This window comes from Zosterops lateralis (assembly GCF_965231275.1).
Source record: "Zosterops lateralis genome assembly, chromosome: 1".
Lineage (NCBI taxonomy): Eukaryota > Metazoa > Chordata > Aves > Passeriformes > Zosteropidae > Zosterops > Zosterops lateralis.
In genome coordinates, this window is record NC_139762.1 from 1635816 (window position 1) to 1643607 (window position 7792).

Here is a 7792-nt window from a genome sequence, read left to right on the forward strand (position 1 = left end):
GTGGGGACATTCCATGGAGCACTGGGACATTCCACGGAGCACTGGGAGATTCCATGGAGCACTGGGACATTCCATGGAACACTGGGACATTCCATGGAGCACCGGGACATTCCATGAACCCACCTGGGCCAGCCTGGCTCTGGATTCCCTCTGGATTCCCTCTGGATTCCCTCTGGATTCCCTCTGGATTCTCTGGTGGGAAAAACCCCTGGGCTGGTGTTTTCCAACCATCTCCCTTTAGGGTGTTTTTGGTGGTTTTTCCTAATTTTTCCTGGGATGGGAGACATCCATGTGCCCCTCAGCCTTGTCCTGGGGGGAAAATAATTCTGGAAAAGCCGTGGGAAGGTTCCATCAGGGAATGCTGTGGATGTTCCATCCCTGAGTGTCCAAGGCCAGGTTGGATGGGGCTTGGAGCAGCCTGGGATAGCGGGAGGTGTCCCAGCCCGTGGAATTGGGATGGATGGGATGATCCTGAAGTTCCCCAATTGTTTTGGAATTCCCTGATTGATGGAGCCGTGGAATCTCTGGAATGGCCTGTAGGTGTCAGCAGATCTCCAGGCATAAAACTGTGAATATTCCCAACAGCTGGAATGTGGAAAAAGTCAGGCTTTGCATCTCTGACTGGGATGGTGGCAGCTGGAATTCTCATCCCTCCATCCATCCATCCCTCCATCCCTCCATCCCTCCATCCCTCCATCCCTCCATCCATCCCTCCATCCCTCCATCCATCCATCCATCCATCCCTCCATCCCTTCATCCATCCATCCATCCCTCCATCCATCCATCCATCCATCCATCCATCCATCCATCCATCCATCCATCCATCCCTCCCTCCATCCATCCATCCATCCATCCCTCCATCCATCCATCCCTCCATCCATCCATCCATCCATCCATCCCTCCATCCATCCATCCCTCCATCCATCCATCCATCCATCCCTCCATCCATCCATCCATCCATCCATCCATCCATCCATCCATCCATCCATCCATCCATCCATCCATCCCTCCATCCATCCATCCCTCCATCCATCCATCCATCCATCCCTCCATCCATCCCTCCATCCCTCCCTCCCTCCATCCATCCATCCATCCATCCATCCATCCCTCCATCCATCCATCCATCCATCCATCCATCCATCCATCCATCCATCCATCCCTCCATCCATCCATCCATCCATCCATCCATCCATCCATCCATCCATCCATCCCTCCATCCATCCCTCCATCCATCCATCCATCCATCCATCCATCCATCCATCCATCCATCCATCCCTCCATCCATCCATCCATCCATCCGTCCATCCATCCATCCCTTCCCTGGATGAATCCAGACCGAAGGTGGGAAGCAGATTTTTTTCCCTCGTTGACTTTCAAGGGAAAAAATTCCCTTTAAACTGGCTCCAGTTCCAGGCACAGCTTTTCCCATTTCCTGAAGGGTTAATTTTTGGAAAAACTAACTTGGAAATGAAAAAAATCCCAATGTTTTCCTTTAGGACCAACCTCATGAAATATCCCGAATTTTCCTTTTTCCGTGTGTTTTCCACTTTTATTCTGAGCTGTAATTAAGGCAGGATCAACCCCAGAACAGATGTGGGGTGCTGGCATGGGATTGGGATCCTTGTATGGGAATGGGATCCTGGAACAGGATCATGGCATGGGAATGGGATCCTGGAATGGGACTGAGGTCCTGGAGTGGGATTGAGATCCCAGCATGGGAATGGGATCTCGGCATGGGACTGGGATCCTGGCATGGGAATGGGATCTCAGCATGGGATTGAGATCCTGGAATGGGATTGGGATCCCGGCATGGGAATGGGATCATGGCATGGGATTGGGATCCTTGTATGGGACTGGGATCCCGGCATGGGAATGGGATCTGGGAATGGGGCAGGGATCCTGGAATGGGACAATGATCCTGGAATGGGACAATGATCCTGGCATGGGACAGGAATCCCAGTGTGGGACAGGGATCCTGGAAAGGGACAGGGATCCCAGTGTAGGACAGGGATCCTGGAATGGAGCAGGCATCCTGGTGTGGCACAGGGATGCCGGCATGGGACAGGAATCCCAATGTGGGCAGGGATCCTGGAATGGGGCTGGGATCATGGAGTGGGACAGGAATCCCAGTGTGGGACAGGGATCCCAGCTTGGGACAGTGATCCTGGAATGGGACAGGGATCCCAGTGTGGGACAGGGATCCTGGAATGGGACAGGAATCCTGGAGTGGGACGATGATCCTGGTGTGGGACAGGGATCCTGGAATGGGGCAGGGATCCCAATGTGGGACAGGGATGCCGGAAAGGGAAAGGGGTCCCAGTGTGGGACAGGGATGCTGGCATGGGACAGTGATCCTGGAAAGGGACAGGAATCCCAGTGTGGGACAGGGATCTGAGCTCGGGACAGTGATCCTGGAAAGGGACAGGAATCCCAGTGTGGGACAGGGATCTGAGCTCGGGACAGTGATCCTGGAATGGGACAGAGATCCTGGAATGGGGCAGGGATCCTGGTGTGGGACAGGGATCCTGGAATAGGACTATGATCCTGGAATGGGACAATGATCCTGGAATGGGACAGGGATCCTGGAATGGGACAGGGATCCTGGAAAAGGACAGGGATCCCAGTGTAGGACAGGGATCCTGGAATGGGACAATGATCCTGGAGCGGGACAGGGATCCCAGTGTAGGACAGGGATCCCAGCACTGGACAGTGATCCTGAAACGGGACAGGGATCCTGGTGTGGTGCTGGGGTTCTGGTGAGGACCAGAGATCCCTGTATGGAAAATCCTTCATCCACAGGAAAACCTCTTTTCCCTTGGCTGATTTGGAGCCCGATGTCGCTGCCTCTTGTCAGAGAAAACACATCCCCAAACCAACACCGGGGTCAAATCCACCCCTCAGGACCCTCCTGGCCTTTTAAAAACCAGGACATTCCTTTCTCCCCCTCCTTGGAAATGCCACCTCCCGCCTCTTTTCATGAGATTCCCCCCTGTGCTCTCCACGCTCCGGCCTTGGAACTTCTGACATCCCTCTGTCCCATAAAAACCAAACCCTGGGATGCTCTTGGCCTTGGAACTTCTGACATCCCTCTGTCCCATAAAAACCAAACCCTGGGATGCTCTTGGCCGGGACAAAAGGCACCACCGGGGTGGGCTGGAATTTGGAGGAGCCTCTGACACGAAGCAGGAGAGGCCCCGAAATGTTTGGGATTCTCCAACCTGCTGGGAAATGAGGGAGAGGAGCCTTCATCCCCCAACCCTCATCCCTTTAGGGTTTTGGGGTGGGCACACCCAGGGATGAGGTTCCAGCTTTCAAGTGTCCATCTGCTGCAGGGACATGAAAAGAATTCCCAGAATTTTTATTTTTTTTATTTTTTTTTTTTGGTTTTGACAGCTGCTGAAATTCCTTTTGTTGGTGTTCCCAAGCCTGAGCTGAGCTGAGGGTTTGTGGGATTTCAGCTCTGGGGTGAGGGGATTTGGGATCATTGTTGGTTCTGGAAAGAAATCCCTTTGCTGTTCCTGGGATTCTACAGGTCCCAGCCTTCCCAAGCAGGTTCTTGGGAATTTTTCCTTGGGAATGTCTGAGCAGAGATGTTGGGAATTTTTTCCTTAAGCATTTGGGATTTCCTTAAATCCTTTGTTGGGTTTTTTTTTTTCCTTAAGCATTTGGGATTTCCTTAAACATTTCCTTAAACCCTTTGTTGGGTTTATTTTTCCTTAAACATTTGGGATTTCCTTAAACATTTCCTTAAACCCTTTGTTGTTGTTTTTTTTTCCTTAAACATTTGGGATTTCCTTAAACATTTCCTTAAACCCTTTGTTGGGTTTATTTTTTCCTTAAACATTTGGGATTTCCTTAAACATTTCCTTAAACCCTTTGTTGTTGTTTTTTTTTCCTTAAACATTTGGGATTTCCTTAAACATTTCCTTAAACCCTTTGTTGGTTTTTTTTTTCCCTTAAACATTTGGGATTTCCTTAAACATTTCCTTAAATCCTTTGTTGGGTTGTTTTTTTTCCTTTAAGTATTTGGGATGTTTGGAAAACACTTGGCTGTTTCTGAGGGATGGTTGATATGGATGGATTTGGGAACTGTGGGGGACCTGTGGATCCCATGGGATGTTCCCTATGGCACAGGATTTTTGGGAATGGGAATTGGGAGCTCCCACATCAGAAATGGCCTCTCAGGGGGTGTAACAGTGTCCAGAGATATTGGGATTTTTTTCTTTTTCCTTAAACATTTGGGATTTCTTTAAACATTTCCTTAAACCCTTTGTTGGGTATATTTTTCCTTAAACATTTGGGATTTCCTTAAACCCTTTGTTGGTTTTTTTTCCTTAAACATTTGGGATACTTGGAAAACACTTGGCTATTTCTCAGGGATGGTTGATATGGATGGATTTGGGAACTGTGGGGGACCTGTGCATCCCATGGGATGTTCCCATGGCACAGGATTTTTGGGAATGGGAATTGGGAGCTCCCACATCAGAAAAGGCCTCTCAGGGGGTGTAACAGTGTCCAGAGATATTGGAAATTTTTTCCTTAAACATTTGGGATTTCCTTACACATTTCCTTAAACTCTTTGTTGGTTTTTTTTTTGCCTTTAAGTATTTGAGATGTTTGGAAAAAACTTGGCTGTTTCTGAGGGATGGTTGATAGGGATGGATTTGGGAACTGTGGGGGACCTGTGGATCCCATGGGATGTTCCCTGTGGCACAGGATTTTTGGGAATGGGAATTGGGAGCTCCCACATCAGAAATGGCCTCTCAGGGGGTGTAACAGTGTCCAGAGATATTGGGATTTTTTTTTTCCTTAAACATTTGGGATTTCCTGAAACATTTCCTTAAACCCTTTGTTGTTTTTTTTTTTTTCCTTAATCATTTGGGATTTCCTCAAACCCTTTGTTGTTGTTTTTTTTTTCCTTAAACATTTGGGATGTTTGGAAAAAGCTTGTCTGTTTCTGAGGGATGGTTGATATGGATGGATTTGGGAACTGTGGGGGACCTGTGGATCCCATGGGATGTTCCCATGGCACAGGATTTTTGGGAATGGGAATTGGGAGCTCCCACATCAGAAATGGCCTCTCAGGGGGTGTAACAGTGTCCAGAGATATTGGGATTTTTTTTCTTTTTCCTTAAACATTTGGGATTTCCTGAAACATTTCCTTAAACCCTTTGTTGGGTTTATTTTTCCTTAAACATTTGGGATTTCCTTAAACATTTCCTTAAATCCTTTGTTGGTTTTCTTTTTTTCCTTACACATTTGGGATGCTTGGAAAACGCTTGGCTATTTCTCAGGGATGGTTGATAGGGATGGAGTTTGGGAACTGTGGGAGACCTGTGGATCCCATGGGATGTTCCCATGGCACAGGATTTTTGGGAATGGGAATTGGGAGCTCCCACATCAGAAATGGCCTCTCAGGGGGTCCCTAATGTAACTGGGTGTATTTTTTGGGTGTAGCCACAGCCCTACTGGATCCCAGTCACCTTTTCCACGGAGAAACTGCTGGAGAAGGATTCAGGCAGCAATTCCAGCTCACAAATCCACACACGGTACAAGGCTGAGCTCAGCAGAGGGCACAAGGTTTGCAGCCTCAGAGCAATTTCCAACAAATATTTATTTCATGTGCTGAAGGGGAATCTGGAGAAAAAGAGGGGGAAAATGCATTTTTTCTCAGTTATATATATATATACTATATATATACATATATACATATATACATATATACATATATATACATACACATTATATCTATATATATATAAATATAAAAAATATACAGTTCTATAAATCTATATAAATATATATTATATAAAAATATAAATAATACATTTAAAAAATATAAATATATTATCTATTCTCTATATAGTATATTTATATAGTATATACTATATTATATTTATATAGATATATTACATATATATAAATATAAATAATAAATTTATAAAAATATAAATATATTATCTATTATATATAATATAATATATTTATATAGTATGTAATATATTATATTTATATAGTATATATATATATATTACATATATAAAAATATAAATAATATATTTATAAAAATATAAATATATTATCTATCTACGGTATAATATATTTCTATAGTATATATTATATTATATTATATTATATTATATTATATTATATTATAATATCTATTATATAATAGATATTATATATAATATCTATTATAATATATTATATTTATATAGTATATATTACATATTACATATTACATATATATGTAATTAATACTGTAAAATTTACAATAAATCGCAAATTGTAAAATTACATTTTTGTAAATTGTAAATTTACAAAAATTGTAAATTAAAAATTGTAAATTACAACTGTAACATTTACATATTGTAAATTAATATGCATAATATATAATTAATAATTTATTTATTTTTATTTATTAATATTATCTATTATTAATTTATTATTTATTTATAAATTAATAATATAATATAATATAATATGATATAATATAATATAATATAATATATAATTAATATATATATATAATTAATATATATAATTAATATGTAAAATAATTATATATTCACCGGTTTTTATTATGTAAATAAATATATATTCACCGGTTCCTCGCTCCTGTTGTTATTCCCAAAAATTCCCAAAACTCCCCAATCCCACTCCCCTGAGGATGAGGCTTTCACCTCCAGGAAGAGCAGGAAAAAAAATTCCATGGAGGTCGTGGAATCATCCTGGAACGGGCTGGGCTGGAAGGGATCTGAAGGATGATCCCATTTCCCATCCCTGCCATGGGCAGGGACACCTCCCATTATCCCAGGAGGATCCAGCCTGGCCTTGGGCATTCCAGGGATCTACAAATCTCTGGGAATTCCAGCCCAGCCAGGAATTCCCAATTCCCAAAATCCCATTTAAGCAGCTCAAAGCCATTCCCTGTGTCCTGTCCCTCCATCCCTTGTCCCCAGCCCCTCTCCAGCTCTCCTGGAGCCCCTTTAGGTACCCTCAGCTCCCCCTGGAGCTTCTCCTCTCCAGGGGAACATTCCCAGTTTTCTCAGCCATCATCACTCTCCTTCTATTTCTGAAAAAGGAAGAGGCAGATCCTGCACATTCCAGAGCTCAGAACAGCCCTGGGTTGTTAAAAAGGCTGGAGAAAGGGTGAGGCTGGTGAGGATCCACTTCCTGCAGCCACATCCCTGTATATATATATATATATATATATAAGGAAATATATAATATATAAGGAAAGGGGCCCTAAAGCCATGGCAGGGACACTTCCCACTGTCCCTGCTCCAATTCCTCATCCAGCCTGGCCTTGGACATTCCAGGGATCCAGGGGCAGCCACAGCAAATCTGGGAATTCCAGCCCAGCCAGGAATTCCTTCCCAAAATGCCATTTAACCAGCTCAAAGCCATTCCCTGTGTCCTGTCCCTCCATCCCTTGTCCCCAGCCCCTCTCCAGCTCTCCTGGAGCCCCTTCAGGCCCTGCCAGGGGCTCTGAGCTCTCCCTGGAGCTTCTCCTCTCCAGGGGAACATTCCCAGCTCTCCCAGCCCTGGAGCAGCTCCGGGGCCTCCTCTGGATCTCTCCAGCAGCTCCTGTGGATTTTGGGCTCCAGGCCTGGGGCAGCTCTGCAGGTGGGGATTCACCTGAGGGGGCAGAGGGGCACAATCCCAGCCCTGGATCCCCTTTTCCAGCAGAAAATTCCAACTTGACTTCCCTGGGAATTCCAGCCCAGCCAGGAATTCCTAATTCCCAACATCCCACCTAAATCTCCTTCTGTCAGCTCAAAGCCATTCC